This window comes from Rutidosis leptorrhynchoides, chromosome 7, assembly GCF_046630445.1.
Source record: "Rutidosis leptorrhynchoides isolate AG116_Rl617_1_P2 chromosome 7, CSIRO_AGI_Rlap_v1, whole genome shotgun sequence".
Taxonomy (NCBI): domain Eukaryota; kingdom Viridiplantae; phylum Streptophyta; class Magnoliopsida; order Asterales; family Asteraceae; genus Rutidosis; species Rutidosis leptorrhynchoides.
This window is the reverse complement of record NC_092339.1, coordinates 365517948-365537833: the sequence shown is the minus strand read 5'-3', so window position 1 is coordinate 365537833 and position 19886 is coordinate 365517948. Positions and strand designations below refer to the sequence as shown.

General features: G+C 32.3%; 1 non-coding gene across 1 annotated transcript; it reads left to right on the top strand.

Moving 5' to 3' along the window:
* The first annotated feature begins 12373 nt into the window (after positions 1-12373).
* Positions 12374-12480, top strand: LOC139860896 (small nucleolar RNA R71). The gene has a single exon (XR_011763522.1). It is a non-coding gene; the product is annotated as a small nucleolar RNA R71 (small nucleolar RNA).
* Positions 12481-19886: the final 7406 nt, after the last annotated feature.

Here is a 19886-nt window from a genome sequence, read left to right as displayed (position 1 = left end):
ACTCTCTCAATCGAATTACATATATATATATATATATATATATATATATATATATATATATATATATATATATATATTTACTTAGTATTATTTCAAGATATTATTAGTATACATAAAATACTACGACGGAGTTATATTCAGACGATTTCAAAATAAGTTTTCAAATGGGATAGAGCTAAGGAAATTATGGGTTATAGCTATGAAGGTTATGGGTATTGATCGAGGGTATTGCTCGTGAGGTCAACCTAACGTTTATCATTTTCGTTGCGTCTACGTACTTTCCTGCAATATTGAATCACAATATTGATACGTGAGCATTCATATCTTATCTTTTATATATTAATAGTGTATCCCTGACTAGTGCTCGAGTATATATGATTATGCATGTTTGTATGCTTAGTTTCTTCGTTAAATAGTCTATGATAAATCACGAATTTGATACATATGCTACTGAGATAAGTTATATGATATGCATGTCGTTGAAAATCTGAAAAAAAAATTAATAACTTTTCATTTAGAAATCGTGTGGTTTCGATGAACGGATTAAAAGATATGGTCAACTGAATTATCATTAATTTTAATATTAAAACGATTATTATAACTGTTATCAGTTCATGTTATTATTAAAATTATCTTTATTACTAAAAATTAATATTTTTATTGAAACTATCATTTTATTATTTTTATCATTATTATTATTATCAATATTATTTTATCAAATAAATATGCGTACAAAGATATTTTTACCACACGTAATGTAATTACATTAATAATACATACCACTATATTTTTATGATATTAAGTGAATTTTATAAATTTTATTATTTGAGATATATAAAAGTATATTTTTATCATATATGAATTTTAATATAAATTTTTATTTATTAATAAATGACTTGTATTATTTAGTATAATAAGATCTGATAAATATATTTAAATATATAAAACTACTATATATAAGTTATATAATAAACATGTATAGATTTTGGAAGTCATTTTGGGTCAAGTTGACTTTTGTTGACTTTTGCATGTCGGTCTCGAGCATTAGGATTGTGATACACTACGACTTGACCTAAATTGTTAGACAGATGTTGACCAACATATAAATATATATACTTAATATAGGTTCGTGAATCCGAGACAAACACTGCACTTGTTCAGTGCCGTCATATACATAATTGCTACGAAATACAGTATTATGAGTTTCATTTGCTCCCTTTTTATATATATTTTTGGGCTGAGAATACATGCGCTGATTTATAAATGTTTTACGAAATAGGCACAAGTACTAAAACTAATTCTATGTGGGTTTAAACCAGAAATATACCCTTAGCTTGGTAACATTAAACTACTTGTCTATGTACGGTAGGCGCGAATCCTAAAGATAGATCTATTGGGTCTGACAAACCCCATCCTGACTATGGGATGCTTTAGTACTTCGAGGTTATTTTAAACACACCTGATCTGGTGTACTTCAGAGGGTAAAACATGAACGTTAAAGCTTGTTACCGGGTGCCTACAACTTATAGAATACTTTTATACACTTGCGAGTGTACGGATATTTATAGAAACTGAAATCTTGTGGTCTATTACTATTACGGAAATGATGGATAATGATAAACTAATGAACTCACCAACCTTTTGGTTGACACTTTAAAGCATGTTTATTCTCAGGTATTAAAGAATTCTTCCGCTGTGCATTAGCTCATTTTAAGGATATTACTTGGAGTCATTCAAGACATACTTTGAAAGACGTTGCATTCGAGTCGTTGAGTTCTTCAAGATTAATATTAAGTCAATTATAGTTGGATGTAATATGAAATAGTATGCATGCCGTCAATTTTTGATGTAAAGAAAGTTTGTCTTTTAAAAACGAATGCAATGTTTGTAAAACGTATCATATAGAGGTCAAATACCTTGCGATGTAATCAACTATTGTGAATCGTTTATAATGCATATGAACGGGTCCTTTCAGTAACCCTCTAAGTTCTGTCTTGAGCTTATTGACCTTGGTTCTGGGACGGTATTTCTCGTTCATCAAGTGCTTGAATGCTGACCACGGTAGTGCGTACGCATCGTCTTGTCCCACTTGCTCTAGATAGGTATTCCACCATGTTAACGCAGAACCTGTGAAGGTATGCGTAGCGTACTTCACTTTGTCCTCTTCAGTACACTGACTTATGGCAAACACCGATTCGACCTTCTCGGTCCACCGTTTCAATCCGATCGGTCCTTCGGTTCCATCAAATTCCAAAGGTTTGCAGGCAGTGAATTCTTTGTAGGTGCATCCTACACGATTTCCTGTACTGCTAGATCCAAGGTTATTGTTGGTATGTAGCGCAGCCTGTACTGCGGCTATGTTTGAAGCTAGAAAATTACGGAATTCCTCTTCATTCATATTCATGGTGTGTCGAGTAGTCGGTGCCATTTCCTTCAAAATAGTCAAATGGAACAAGTTAATCATACAGAATATTAAGAGTAGTTAATAGTATTTCGTAGCATAATATGAACTCATTTATAAAAGCTTTTTCTTCATATTAGCGTTTTATAAGTTTAAATTCGGGTAGTACCTACCCGTTAAGTTCATACTTAGTAGCTAATATACAATTCAACTACTACAATTCTATATGAAAAACTGATTATAATAATATTTCGCGTTCAAACTTTTACACAATATTTTACAAACTTACAATACCGCTTATTTTACATATAGCATGAAATATAGCACACAATAAATTTGATACAAGATGGTTGTGAAGATAATTCTAGCTAGTACACAAGTCGTTCAGCAAAGGCAATAAAGACACGTAATTCATACGTCCAGAAACAAGTCATGCATTCTGGTTTTACTAGGATTACTTCCCATCCTTGGTCTTGTGGAACATAACCGTTATGGCCGTTGATAAGACATCGTGTTGTAACATCGTCAAAGGGACGAGGGTTACGTAATGTCCAACAGTCCTGTAACAATCTAAAAACCTCATTTCTTACCCCAATTACCGACTCCGTCACTTGTGAGAACGTTTTGTTTAATAGTTGTAGCCCGATGTTCTTGTTCTCACTTTGGTGAGAAGCGAACATTACTAATCCGTAAGCATAACATGCTTATTTATGTTGCATGTTAGCCGCTTTTTCTAAATCACGAAGTCCAATATTCGGATTTATTGAGTCAAAATAATTTCTTAACCCATTGCGTAAAATAGCATTTGGGTTCCCCGCAATATATGCGTCAAAGTAAACACATCGTAACTTATGGATTTCCCAATGTGATATCCCCCATCTTTCGAACGAAAGCCTTTTATAAACCAAGGCATTCTTGGAACGTTCTTCGAATGTCTTACAAACTGATCTCGCCTTAAATAATTGTGCCGAAGAATTCTGACCGACTCTAGACAAGATTTCATCAATCATGTCTCCGGGTAGGTCTCTTAAAATATTGGGTTGTCTATCCATTTTGTGTTTTTATACTGTAAAATAGACAAGAGTTAGATTCATAAAAAAAATACTTATTAATACAAGCAATTTTTACATATATCATAAAGCATAAGCACACTATATTACATATATTACACCACACGAATACAACTATCTTATTCCGACTCGCTTGTTTCTTCTTCTTCGGTTTTGGTTCGTTTTGCCAAGTTTCTAGGGATATATGATGTTCCCCTAATACGAGCCGTCGTTTTCCACATTGATTTAGAAAAACCTGGTGGTTTAGAGGTTCCCGGGTCATTGTTACAACTTAAGGACTTCGGAGGTTGACGATACATATAAAGTTCATCGGGGTTGGAATTAGATTTTTCTATTTTTATGCCCTTTCTCTTATTATTTTCTTTTGCCTTTTTAAATTCAGTTGGGGTAATTTCTATAACATCATCGGAATTCTCGTCGGAATCCGATTCATCGGAGAATTGGTAATCCTCCCAATATTTTGCTTCCTTGGCGGAAACACCATTGACCATAATTAACCTTGGTCGGTTGGTTGAGGATTTTCTTTTACTTAACCGTTTTATTATTTCCCCCACCGGTTCTATTTCTTCATCGGTTCCGATTCTTCTTCCGGTTCCGATTCTTCTTCCGGTTCCGACTCTTCTTCCGGTTCCTCTTCGGGAACTTGTGAATCAGTCCACGAATCATTCCAATTTACATTTGACTCTTCATTATTATTAGGTGAGTCAATGAGGCTTGTTCTAGAGGTAGACATCTATCACATAATATCAAACGCGTTAAGAGATTAATATATCACATAATATTCACATGTTAAAAATATATAGTTTCCAATAAAATTTGTTAAGCAATCATTTTTCAAGTAAACACGGTCGAAGTCCAGACTCACTAATGCATCCTAACAAACTCGATAAGACACACTAATGCAAAATTCTGGTTCTCTAAGACCAACGCTCGGATACCAACTGAAATGTCCCGTTCTTATTGATTAAAAACGTTCCATATTAATTGATTTTGTTGCGAGGTTTTGACCTCTATATGAGACGTTTTTCAAAGATTGCATTCATTTTAAAACAAACCATAACCTTTATTTCATCAATAAAGGTTTAAAAAACTTTACGTAGATGATCAAATAATGATAATCTAAAATATCCCGTTTACACACGACCATTACATAATGGTTTACAATACAAATATGTTACAACAAAATAAGTTTCTTGAATGCAGTTTTACACAATATCATACAAGCATGGACTCCAAATCTCGTCCTTATTTAAGTATGCGACAGCGGAAGCTCTTAATAATCACCTGAGAATAAACATGCTTAAAACGTCAACAAAAATGTTGGTGAGTTATAGGTTTAACCTATATATATCAAATCATAATAATAGATCACAAGATTTCATATTTCAATACACATCCCATACATAGAGATAAAAATCATTCATATGGTGAACACCTGGTAACCGACATTAACAAGATGCATATATAAGAATATCCCCATCATTCCGGGACACCCTTCGGATATGATATAAATTTCGAAGTACTAAAGCATCCAGTACTTTGGATGGGGTTTGTTAAGCCCAATAGATCTATCTTTAGGATTCGCGTCAATTAGGGTGTCTGTTCCCTAATTCTTAGATTACCAGACTTAATAAAAAGGGGCATATTCGATTTCGATAAATCAACCATAGAATGTAGTTTCACGTACTTGTGTCTATTTTGTAAATCATTTATAAAACCTGCATGTATTCTCATCCCAAAAATATTAGATTTTAAAAGTGGGACTATAACTCACTTTCACAGATTTTTACTTCGTCGGGAAGTAAGACTTGGCCACTGGTTGATTCACGAACCTATAACAATATATACATATATATCAAAGTATGTTCAAAATATATTTACAACACTTTTAATATATTTTGATGTTTTAAGTTTATTAAGTCAGCTGTCCTCGTTAGTAACCTACAACTAGTTGTCCACAGTTAGCTGTACAGAAATAAATCGATAAATATTATCTTGAATCAATCCACGACCCAGTGTATACGTATCTCAGTATTGATCACAACTCAAACTATATATATTTTGGAATCAACCTCAACCCTGTATAGCTAACTCCAACATTCACATATAGAGTGTCTATGGTTGTTCCGAAATATATATAGATGTGTCGACATGATAGGTCGAAATATTGTATGCGTGTCTATGGTATCTCAAGATTACATAATATACAATACAAGTTGATTAAGTTATGGTTGGAATAGATTTGTTACCAATTTTCACGTAGCTAAAATGAGAAAAATTATCCAATCTTGTTTTACCCATAACTTCTTCATTTTAAATCTATTTTGAGTGAATCAAATTGCTATGGTTTCATATTGAACTCTATTTTATGAATATAAACAGAAAAATTATAGGTTTATAGTCAAAAAAATAAGTTACAAGTCATTTTTGTAAAGGTAGTCATTTTAGTCGAAAGAACGACGTCTAGATGACCATTTTAGAAAACATACTTCCACTTTGAGTTTAACCATAATTTTTGGATATAGTTTCATATTCATAATAAAAATCATTTTCTCAGAATAACAACTTTTAAATCAAAGTTTATCATAGTTTTTAATTAACTAACCCAAAACAGCCCGCGGTGTTACTACGACGGCGTAAATCCGGTTTTACGGTGTTTTTCGTGTCTCCAGGTTTTAAATCATTAAGTTAGCATATCATATAGATATAGAACATGTGTTTAGTTGATTTTAAAAGTCAAGTTAGAAGGATTAACTTTTGTTTGCGAACAAGTTTAGAATTAACTAAACTATGTTCTAGTGATTACAAGTTTAAACCATCGAATAAGATAGCTTTATATGTATGAATCGAATGAGAACATCATTACTACCTTAAGTTCCTTGGATAAACCTATTGGAAAAGAGAAAAATGGATCTAGCTTCAACAGATCCTTGGATGGCTCGAAGTTCTTGAAGCAGAATCATGACACGAAAACAAGTTCAAGTAAGATCATCACTTGAAATAAGATTGTTATAGTTATAGAAATTGAACCAAAGTTTGAATATGATTATTACCTTGTATTAGAATGATAACCTACTGTAAGAAACAAAGATTTCTTGAGGTTGGAAGATCACCTTACAAGATTGGAAGTGAGCTAGCAAACTTGAAAGTATTCTTGATTTTATGTAACTAGAACTTGTAGAATATATGAAGAACACTTAGAACTTGAAGATAGAACTTGAGAGAGATCAATTAGATGAAGAGAATTGAAGAATGAAAGTGTTTGTAGGTGTTTTTGGTCGTTGGTGTATGGATTAGATATAAAGGATATGTAATTTTGTTTTCATGTAAATAAGTCATGAATGATTACTCATATTTTTGTAATTTTATGAGATATTTCATGCTAGTTTCCAAATGATGGTTCCCACATGTGTTAGGTGACTCACATGGGCTGCTAAGAGCTGATCATTGGAGTGTATATACCAATAGTACATACTTCTAAAAGCTGTGTATTGTACGAGTACGAATACGGGTGCATACGAGTAGAATTGTTGATGAAACTGAACGAGGATGTAATTGTAAGCATTTTTGTTAAGTAGAAGTATTTTGATAAGTGTATTGAAGTCTTTCAAAAGTGTATAAATACATATTAAAATACTACATGTATATACATTTTAACTGAGTCGTTAAGTCATCGTTAGTCGTTACATGTAAGTGTTGTTTTGAAACCTTTAGGTTAACGATCTTGTTAAATGTTGTTAACCCAATGTTTATAATATCAAATGAGATTTTAAATTATTATATTATCATGATATTATCATGTATGAATATCTCTTAATATGATATATATACATTAAATGTCTTTACAACGATAATCGTTACATATATGTCTCGTTTAAAAATCATTAAGTTAGTCGTCTTTTTTTACATATGTAGTTCATTGTTAATATACTTAATGATATGTTTACTTATCATAGTATCATGTTAACTATATATATATATATATCCATATATATATGTCATCATATAGTTTTTACAAGTTTTAACGTTCGTGAATCACCGGTCAACTTGGGTGGTCAATTGTCTATATGAAACATATTTCAATTAATCAAGTCTTAACAAGTTTGACTGCTTAACATGTTGGAAACAGTTAATCATGTAAATATCAATCTCAATTAATATATATAAACATGGAAAAGTTCGGGTCACTACACCATTAACTTTAAATTCAGTCCCATTTGAATTTATTAACTCTATTGTTCCATATGGGAAAACTCTTTTGACTATGAATGGTCCAGACCATCTTGATTTCAATTTTCCAGGAAATAGCTTGAATCGTGAATTGAAAAGAAGAACTATGTCTCCTTCTTTAAATTCTTTTGAACTTCTGATTCTTTTATCATGCCATTTCTTCGTTCTTTCCTTATAGATTAACGAATTTTCGTATGCTTCATGTCTTAATTCTTCTAATTCGTTTAATTGTCTTAACCGTAGATGTCCAGCTTCATGTAAATCAAGATTACATGTCTTCAAAGACCAAAATGCTTTGTGCTCAATTTCTACTGGAAGATGACGTGCTTTTCCGTAAACGAGTCTAAAAGGTGTGGTACCAATTGGAGTTTTGTAGGCTGTTCTAAAAGCCCAGAGTACATCCTCCAATTTCATGGACCATTCCTTCGGATTTGATCCTACGGTTTTCTCTAGAATACGTTTTAATGCTCGGTTGGTATTTTCAACTTGTCCACTTGTTTGTGGATGATACGCGGTTGAGATTTTATGAGTTACTCCATATCTTTTGAGAACTTTCTCAAGTTGATTATTACAAAAATGAGTACCCCGATCACTTATTAAAGCTTTCGGTGTTCCGAACCTTGCAAAAAGACGTTTTAAGAAGTTGACTACAACTCGTGCATCATTAGTTGGAAGAGCTTGTGCTTCCGCCCATTTAGATACATAATCAATGGCAACGAGAATGTAGAGATTATTATGAGATTTTGGAAATGGACCCATAAAGTCAATACCCCAAACGTCAAATACTTCACATACTTGAATGATATTTTGTGGCATTTCATCATGTTGACTTATTTTTTCGGCCCTTTGACATGCATCACAGGATTTACAAAGAAGGTGTGCGTCTTTGAAAATTGTAGGCCAATAGAATCCAGCGTCGTAAACTTTTCTTGCTGTGAGTTGAGGCCCATAATGCCCTCCCGTTGGTCCTGTGTGACAATGGTTTAAGATTTGACTAGCTTCATCCCCGAATACACATCGACGGATTATTCCATCGGGACAACTTTTAAACAAATGTGGATCTTTCCAGAAATAGTGTTTTATATCACTAAAGAATTTCTTTCATTTTTGGTACGACAACCCTTTTTCAAGGAATCCACATACTAAATAGTTTGCATAGTCTGCAAATCATGGAATTTCATTATAATCGATCTTCAAAAGATATTCATCAGGAAAGTTATCTTGTATAGCCGATTCATTTAGAACTTCTAATTCGGAATTCTCAAGACGAGAAAGATGATCAGCGGCGAGATTCTCTGCTCCCTTTTTATCTCGGATCTCAATATCGAACTCTTGTAAGAGTAAGATCCAACGGATTAATCGTGGTTTGGCATCTTGTTTTGAAAATAGGTATCTAAGAGCAGAATGGTCGGTATAGACCACCGTTTTAGCTAGAACGAGATATGAACGAAATTTGTCAAAAGCAAAGACAATAGCAAGGAGTTCTTTTTCAGTAGTTGTGTAATTCGTTTGTGCTCCTTGTAACGTCTTACTAGCTTAATTAATAGGTTGAAATCGTTTTTCAATTCTTTGTCCTAAAACGGCTCCCATTGCAAAATCACTTGCATCGCACACGAGTTCAAATGGTAGATTCCAATTTGGAGTTATCATGATCGGCGCATTCGTGAGTTTTTCTTTAAGAATATTAAAAGATTTGATGCATTCATCTGAAAAGATGAATGGAGCATCCTTTTCTAGGAATTTATTCATAGGAGTGGCAATTTTAGAAAAATCTTTTATGAAACGTCGGTAAAAACCGGCATGCCCTAGAAAACTCCTAACTCCACTAACATTGATGGGATGTGGAAGTTTAGCAATTACATCTACTTTAGTTCTATCCACTTCAATTCCTTCCTTTGAAATTTTATGACCAAGAACGATGCCTTGTTTAACCATGAAATGGCATTTCTCCCAATTAAGTACTAGATTTGATTGTTCGCATCTAATAAGCATTCGTTCAAGATTGACTAGACATGTTTCAAAAGTATCACCGAATACTGAAAAGTCATCCATGAAAACTTCCATGCATTCTTCTATCATGTCGTGAAAAATCGCCATCATGCACCTTTGAAAGGTTGCAGGGGCGTTGCAAAGTCCAAATGGCATGCGTTTGTAAGCAAAAGTACCATAAGGGCACGTGAACGTGGTTTTCCCTTGGTCCTCGGGTGCTATTGGAATTTGAAAATATCCGAAAAAACCGTCAAGAAAACAATAGTAACTATTTCCGGCTAATCTTTCCAACATTTGATCAATGAAAGGTAAGGGAAAGTGATCTTTTCTGGTGGCGTCATTTAATTTTCTATAATCAATACAAACACACCATCCTGTTACAGTCCAAGTAGGAATAAGCTCATTTTTCTCATTTGTGATGACAGTCATGCCACCCTTCTTAGGTACGCATTGAACTGGGCTTACCCATGGACTATCAGAGATTGGATAAATTAAACCTGCATCTAGCAGTTTAATAATTTCTTTCTTAACAACATCTTGTATATTAGGATTTAGTCTTCGTTGGCGTTGCACATACGTTTTATGACCTTCTTCCATAAGGATTTTATGTGTGCAATACGAAGGACTTATGCCTTTAATGTCATGAATTTTCCATGCAATAGCTGGTTTATGAGATTTTAGCACAGAAATGAGTTGAGATTTTTCATTTTTCGTAAGAGAAGACGATATTATTACAGGTAATTCAGATTCACCATGTAAATAAGCATATTCCAAATGGTTTGGAAGTGGCTTTAACTCTAATGTCGGTGGTTCTTCTATCGATGATTTGTATCGATATCTGTCTTCCTCTTTTAGCATTTGAATTTCTTCTGTTGTTGGTTCATATCCATTAGCCATAAGTGTAGCTAACATTTTAGCTTCATCAATTGGTTCAGTTCCTTCTCCTAAAGAACATTCTCCTGTTCCTTATAATTCTGGAAATTCTTCTAACAATTCTGCATGTGAATCTATAGTTTGAATATAATAACATGTATCATCTGCAGATTGCGGTTGTTGCATGGCTCTATCCACAGAAAAGGTAACACTCTCGTCCTCTATACTTAGGGTCAGTTTCTTACCGAACACGTCTATTATTGCTTTAGCCATGTTTAAGAATGGTCTTCCTAATATGAGAGGAACTCGAGAATCTTCTTCCATGTCCAGAATAACAAAATCTACTGGAAATACTAAAGTACCAACTTTAACTAGCATGTTCTCTATTATCCCTCTAGGATATTTTACTGATCGATAGGCTAGTTGTATGCTTATTCGTGTTGGTTTCAATTCTCCAAGGTCTAGTTTATCGTATAGTGAATACGGCATTAAATTTATACTGGCACCTAAGTCTGCCAATGCTTCTATTAAACTAAGACTACCCAGAAAACATGGAATTATGAAACTTCCTGGATCTGATAATTTTTCTGGTATCTTATTCAACAACACTGCAGAAAAATTAGCATTCATAGTAACAGCCGAGAGTTCTTCTATTTTCTTTATATTTGTGATTAGATCTTTCAAGAATTTAGCGTATCTAGGCATTCCTGAAATCACATCAATGAAAGGAAGATTTACATTTATTTGTTTAAACATATCCAAGAATTTGGATTGCTCGGCTTCAAGTCTTTCTTTTCTCATTTTACTCGGGTAAGGAAGTGGTGGTTGGTATGGTTTAACATAAGGCTTTGCCTTAACTTTGTTATCTTCATTAACCTTTTCAACTACCGGTTCTGTTTCCTTATCTTGCTCAGATTGTGGTTCTTGTGGAGTAGGAATAGAGTCATCAGAAATTACAGGTATTTCAGGTGGTTTAAGTGTAATACCACTTCTTGTGGTAATAGCTTCAGCTGTTTCATTCCGGGGGTTAGCATTTGTATCGCTAGGTAGACTTCCCAGTTTTCTTTCACCTATTAACCTTGCTAGGTTGCTCACTTCTTGTTCCAGATTTTGAATAGAAGCTTGTTAATTTCTAAATACTTGAGCATTTTGTTCATTAGTTTGTTTCTGAGATGTGCAAAATTGCGTTTGAGATTCAACTAGCTTCGACATCATGTCTTCTAAATGTGGCTTTTTATCATCGGTCTGTGGTGGTTTAATTGGAAAAATAGGTCTTTGCTGATTGTAAGGATTGTTGGATACTTGTTGATTGCTAGGACCTTGTTGGTTGTTGTATGGAATATTTCGATTATAATTCTAGTTTTGATTGTAGTTTGGTTTTGGCGGTTGATAATTATTTTGATAATTATTTCCAGGCCTTTGGTTCATGTATGAAACATTCTCTCTTTGTTCCATTGTTTGTTCAATACTGAGACAATCTTTTTTCAAATGTGGTCCTCCACACTGCTCACAACTAATTCGTATTGATTGAATATCTTTAGTCATCTTTTCCATTCGTCTCTCGATAGCATCTATCTTTGCGGAAATGGAATCAAAGTCATGGCTGGAATCGGCTCTAGCCGCTTTAGATGATCTAACGATATCTTTTTCTTGATGCCACTCATGTGAGTGAGAAGCAGTGTTATCAATAATTTTGTAAGCTTCAGTTGCGGTTTTCTTCATAATGGAACCACCAGCTGCTATGTCGATGTCTTTGCGTGTAGTGATGTCGCATCCTTGGTAGAATAGTTGTATTATTTGATAAGTGTCTAAACCATGTTGCGGACATCCTCTTAACAATTTTCCAAATCTTTTCCACGCTTCATATAAAGTTTCATTTGGCTTCTGCGTGAACGTAACAATTTCTCCTTGAAGTCTCACGGCTTTAGATGCCGAAAAGAATTGTTTAAGAAATTTTTCAACTAAAACGTCCCATGTATCAATCGCCCCTTCAGGTAACGATTCTAACTAACCTTTGGCTTCTCCCTTTAAAGTCCAGGGAAATAACATGAGATAGATCTGTTCATCCCCCACTTCTCGGATTTTAAATAGAGTACAAATCCTATTAAAGGTACGAAGATGTTCGTTTGGATCTTCCTTCGGTGCACCACTAAATTGGCATTGATTAGTTACCATGTGTAGGATTTGTCCTTTGATTTCATAATCTGGCGCATTAATGTCTGGTTGAGTAATTGTGTGACCTTGGCCAGTGCGTTTAGCTCTCATTCGGTCTTCCATACTTAGAGGTTCCAGATTTTTCATTATTGAATTTGTTGAATCTGAATCACTAAGGGATTCTGATTTAATGGTTTCTTCCTCGACAATCTCTGGATGAGTGATTTGCGGTTCAGGAGGAATGATTAGTGGTTCAGGATCTCTGAATTGTCCCTGAATATCCTCCGAATTCTCAATTGTGAGATCGGGTTCAAAAAATGGATTATCGGAAATTTGAATTGGAGTACTTGGTCGACTAGATGACGATTCTAAAGAAAAATCAACGGCGACATAATTGGCTAGATATCTTGATCGAGTTACATGTGGTGAACGTATAAAAGGTGGTGAACGTTTTGCTCGGTGCATTCACTGAATATCCTATTAGTTATAAAAGATAAAAATTATATAAGTTATCAAATTAATATATACTTTTCTGATTTTGCCCACGTTTCGAATAGCAAATAGATGCAGCAGGTAGCCAGGACCCTTTAAATCGGAAGCCCACAACTCGCCACTAACAAATCCAACTATTACTACGAACCAGAAAATTTTGGATGTCTATCAATTTAACCGCTAAAAATAATTTTTCGTTGAAGTTTAAAGAAATTTTAGAGAAGAAATAGAAAATTCTATGTCCTAAAAACTAGAGCGTCGAGAAATAAGAAAGAAAAAGAGCGCGTCGAAAAATGTCGAAAAATAAAAGGTCGAAAAAAAAACGTCGAAAAAATAATAAAATGCAGCGTCGAAACTTAAAAGTCTAAAAACTAAAAATTAAAACTTACGTCTAAAGGTATTAAAGCTTAAAAGGAATTCTATATCTAAAACGGCAATAACTTAAAAAGGCACTAAAATCTTGAAAAGGCGTCGCAAAATACTAAAGCATCTAAATCTTAGTCTAAAGAAAAAGCACTCAAGGAATTTTACGGTAAAGCCTAAAAATATAGAAATAAAAATAACTACGGCAAAATACTAGTTTTAAAACTAATTATGAACTAAAAATTATAAAATTACGCTTTAACGATTAAAAAAATATACAAAATATAAAAATAGAACTTAAAGTTATAAAAGTACAAAAAAAAAATTTAAAAATATTATTTTTATATTATTATTTTATAAAAGTATTAATTTTATAATTAATTAAAACTATAATAAACTTAATATTACAATTTAAATAATAAAATTAAAACTAATATTAAACATTAACTAATTCAACCCTAATTAGAGTTAGTTAATTATAATAATTAATAATACTCCGTAATTAATGCTGTACCAGGATCAGAACTGGCGTGTCAGGTTACCTCATGCGATCGCATGAGGTTTCTTTGTTAACTCCATGCGATCGCATGGTTCGTGGATACAGGCCAGATATTGGGCTACTACAGTGTAGTGGCCCGATTATTTTTTTTCTGTTTTTAATTTATTTATATAAAATAAATAAAAACTTAATTTAAAAAAAAAACTAAAATAGAAATAGAAAAACTTTATAATTTTATATATTTTAAACAAACTCTTAAAAATATATATATTTCGTTTTTCTTTTTATATTTTTGTATTTTTAATATTTAAAACGTATTTTTACAAAAAGAAATAAAAATTTAATAAAAATCTTTTTTTTTATTATAGCGTTTCGCTTCCGGCATTTAAGAAGTCCCCGGCAGCGGCGCCAAAAATACTTGATGTGCGTAGAGGTGTATACGAAATAGTTATATTTTTGCAACGAAATACTATTAAATACGATACAATTTTACACAAGTTATTTATTTATTTATAGAGTGGATATACCTAAACCTTGCTACAACACTTATAGGCAGTGTACCTAATCGTACAGTAGTGTAGTTTTTAGTAAGTCCGGTTCGTCCACAGGGAACTAGCCAAGTTTAACGCTATATTTTTGAAACTATATTTGTATAAATATATATATATATATATATATATATATATATATATATATATATATATATATATATATATATATATATAAGTAATATTATTATTATAAAAGGGGGGTTTTACCGTTTAATGACCGGTTTGTCGATTTTATGTCTTAAGTCGCAATTAAAACCTAATGTAAAATATTAAAAATAAATATAACTTAATTTAAAGTGTAAAGTAAATAACGATAATTAAAGTGTGATAATTAAAAGTGCGATAAATAAATTGACAGTAAATAAAAGTGCGATAAAATATGAAATAAAGGAATTATGCTTATTTAAACTTCCGTAATCATGATGTTTGACGTGTTGATTTTAGTTTATTATCATGGGTTAATTGTCCTTTGTCCTGGATTATTTAATATGTCCATACGGTTTTGTCCATAATAGTCCATCAGTCATAAATATAAAGTACGAGAGTCTTCGTCAAATTATCCTTATATCCGAAGTCAAATATTCCAACTAATTGGGGATTCGAACTGTAACAAGGTCTTAATACTTTGTTTAATGAATACACCAGGTTATCGACTGCATATAATCTAAGGTTTTATTACTTTGTTAACAATTACACCAATTACCCTTGTATGTAATTCACCCCTGTTTCAACAAGTCTGTTGATTATTAATCCATCCCCGTGTCCGGTCAAATGAATAATTATTGGTATTTATAGATATCCCGTGCACCGTACCCAGTCAAGCGTATGTGGTTATATATAAATACGTCAAATTATAAGTCTATATATTAAATTAACGAGGTATCATTTAGTTAATATATAGCCCATTAATAGCTCATAGTTTAATTTCCACAAGTGTCGTTCTTTTATCCAAACCCCAATTATGGTCCAAAGCCCAATTACCCCGTCTTTAATATTTAGCCCAACATCACGATTACTTCGATTTAAATAAGCATAATAATAACTTAGCTACGAGACATTAATTTAAAAAGGTTGAACATAACTTACAATGATTAATAATAGCGTAGCATTACACGGACAGAATTTTGACTTACACACTTACAACATTCGCTAACATAACCTTATTATTATTAATCTTAAATTAAAATTATACATATATATATATATATATATATATATATATATATATATATATATATATATATATATATATATATATATATATATATATATATATATATATATATCGTGAGAGAGAGAGAGTGAATTAGGTGTGTGATATTCGGCCGAAAACTGCGAAATTTATAGATGTGGCCAGACTTTTGGGGCCATGCGATCGCATGGGCTTCCTTTGCATTTGCTATGCGATCGCATGGAGTCTAGGGACAGCTCACATAACTTTGTTTTCTTGTTTGCCGACGGTTTTAATATATAATATAATATATATATAATTTTAAGAATTAATTATATATTATATTATATTCATTTGCATAGTTGACTTGTAATTTTTAGTCCGTTGCGTCGTGCGTAGAGAGTTGACTCTGGTCCCGGTTCCGGATTTTCGAACGTCCTTTCGTACTATTTAATATCTTGTACTTTGCGTTTTGCGGCTCGTACTCTTGTAACTTTTAGACGTTTCTCATCAATAATTTGAACCACTTGGATTGTACTTTGTACTTTTTAGCTTTTTGGTCGTTTGCGTCTTCAATTCGTCGAATCTGTCTTTTGTCTTCACCTTTTATTATTTAAACAAATATCACTTGTAAATAGAACAATTGCAACCAAAAGCTTGTCTTTCTTGAGGGATAATGCTATGAAATATATGTTCGTTTTTAGCATTATCAAATATTCCCACACTTGAGCGTTGCTTGTCCTCAAGCAATATATTCTTGAAATAAAAATACTAGAATCACTTCTTTATTCTTCACACTTTGTACATCAGTGATTTTAATACGGCGGTATGAATAATGATAGTAACGTTGTGGTTTACAGTCCCACATGACTATGAAAATTTAGATCCTTTAGGAAATTGGATCTTTATGAAAACATTTGACCTTTTGAAAATTCAATCTAGCTTTTACCCTAGATAAGTTTTTCGGAATAACCCTTCACCAGTGTTTGCGAAATTGTTTTTGTGGGTTTTGTGGGTTTCAGATTTGAAAATTTTAGCTCAAAAACTTGAGGTTTTGTGTCACCCACTTGCTAACCTTGTATTAGGAAAGCAAAACGTCCAGTATACTTGCTCTGTATATTACCTTTCGGTAAACTACCGTTCGGTTGTAAAGGAAAGCGTTGAACAAGCAACTGTTAAGGCAATGTCCCGTGACATGCTTTTGATTATGGTCTATAACGTGTCGGATGCAATTACTATCCTTTGTAGGAGCAATAGTAAAGATCACCCTATAGTTTTTAGGTCTGGCACAAGGTCCTGTCTTCGACCATGCTATGCAACCACCGTTCTTACGGTTGACACCCGATTTGGTTCAGGTGACCTAATGAATTCCAGGTGAATTCCTAGGATTTTACGTTCAATGGTAATGAACGCATTAAAAATGGGTTTTCAGAAAACAAATCGGTTTGTAATTTTGATCAAAATATTTTCTCGTTCAAGCTCGATTTTAGATATCATTGAATTCCATGAGTTTGTAATTCTCAATATTTAAGGTCAATCCCAAGGATTGAGTAATATCAGTCTTAAAAGCTGATTTTTGATCTTTAAGGAGATTATCCTTTCTGGGGATCTGATTCATTAGTCTTATAAGCTAATTTGCACGGTGTCCCCCCATTGTACGAGACAGATCCTCTCATGGTTAGGATAAGTCTGACCACTTGGCGACCCTGTTTGATGCTGAGGTTCGTGGATTTCCAGCTAATTTTCGAGAAAACTTTTCAAGGTTTTTCGTAGACTCTACAACTGGTCTGAACGACAACTTCCTGACCTAAATCAAGAAGCGCGTGTCTTTTTCTCTCGGAAGACTTTACTTCCTTATAAATTCTATTTATATTATAATAAACTGGGTAAAACAGTTAATTTTGTCCAAAACAAAAGTATCTTCAATTATTTGTACAAAAATATGTGACATATGTTCTAAATAACTTGGTAAATTTTTCTCACACTTGGCTTCTATTTTCCTTTCTTTGCCTTTTTATTTTCCTCTATTCCATTTTAAATGAATTCTAACATTTTGGGTTATTTCGCAATTTATGTCCTTTCCGAGGTAACAATAATTTCGGTGTTAACACCTAGTTTTATCGTTCATAAATATGTATAAACATGATTTTGAATTCATTTATTTGAAAATTTTGAAAATTTTTACTAGAATTGGGTAGTCAGTATATAAGACTAGGGCTGTTCTTTATTATCAGAGAGTACTAGATTCTAATACAACTACTGCGTTACTAGTATTTTCAATGGTAACCAAGTGTATAAGTCAAAAATTTTAAAAATCCGAAAGAATTTAACCCCTTCTCACACTTAAGATCTTGAAAATACCCTCATTTGCAAGAAATCAGTAACAATTTAAATTATTGAGGTTGATTAGCGTAGAAAAATGATTAAATTTTACCAAAGTTTCTAAACATATTGTTGTTTGTGTTGAATGATAAATGGTGCACATCGTTTGTTCATTCCGTCTATTGTTACATCACACTTGTTTTTTATTTTGTCGTCAAAATTAATAGTTTTTGCTGAACTTAGTGCCAGTCTTTGAAAGTGCGCTATTTTACCCTGTTTTGTACATGAGATAAACTACAAACATACATAATATTTTTATTATTTTTTTTATAAAATCTTTATTTATTAAAACAATTTAAATGCATAATTTTTTAAAATTTTGTTTCCTTTTACTTTAGATACTTTCGGTATGTTTACCTAGTCCGTCCCTCGACAAAATTTAAAATTTGTCGATTTTAAAGCGATTGTTTTAAAAGAAAAGATTTTTGGGTTTTTTAAATGTTTTTGGCATACTTTAAATCAATAAGATTAAAAATAATGATAACAAAATTCCTCGTCCCGCCCTCGGGTAAAGCAATTTCGGTTCAACGACCTAGTCTTCAACTTACGACGAATTTTAGGTATCAAAATTTTAACTTAATGAAATAAAGTACATTTTTGTTTTTAAATTCACACCAAACTTAAATTTAAAATGCATAAAATTAAAAATTCATATAAATATAAGTAATATTTTTAAATTTTACAAACTTATATTAAAAATAGTAGTTTAAATTATTTACAAACTTAAATATATTGATTTTAAAAATTTATAATATTAATTTTAAAAACATGGTAAAGATAAAATTAAAAATCTTTTTGGTTTTTATCCCACTTTAATCAATCAAATATTATCAAAAATATACGCCTCTCTTTTCGGTAAAGTAATTTCGGCTACATTAGCTAGTTTTACTCCTGAAGAATTTTTGAAATATTTTAGATTGATTGATTAAAGATATTTATACCTTAAGAATAAACGGTAAATTTTACAGTGATGTAATAAATTTTTGTAAGATATCAATAATTTCGGTTTCGCATACCTAATTTTATTGAATATCAATTTAATACTTTATAGCGAACGATTCAGCGTTTATTATCAAAAGGTTAAAAGCAATAAATAAAAACAAATAAAAACTGTACATACTTACATGTGAGAAAGAATTCTCAGAGACCTGCTTTAGCTGACTCATAGGAGAGTCGTGTGATTTGGTTTTCTATAGCTACATAAGCGTAACCTCGATTCTTCAATATCTTTTCTTCTAAACATATGAAAGGTCCTTCTCTGCATAGAGTAACAAATTCGGTATTTGAATATGTTTGATTGTTCAAACATTTACCTTCGTGTGACCATTTTCCGCATTTATAACATCTTTCAAGGTGTCGTGCTCTTCTTTTTGTTGCGGATTTTGATTTTCCTTTACCAAAATGTGTCTTATGATGATCTTTCCTGAGTTCTTTCCTTACTTCATCACATCTGCCTCTTATTACTGACACCAGGTCACTCGGGAGTGTGTCATTATTACGTTTAGTAATCAAAGCGTGTAGCATTAGACCATGGTTCAAATCAAAGGAATTCTTTATCTCGTAAAACCTAAAAAAATAAAAATTCAGAATGGGGGAAGAAGACTAGTTCTTTAGGGTCTGCTAGGGAAAGACCATTCGGATTCCATTCTTGGAAATTACACGAAAACAGAATATCTAACTCTAACAGAAATATATATTACCCTTAAAAGAT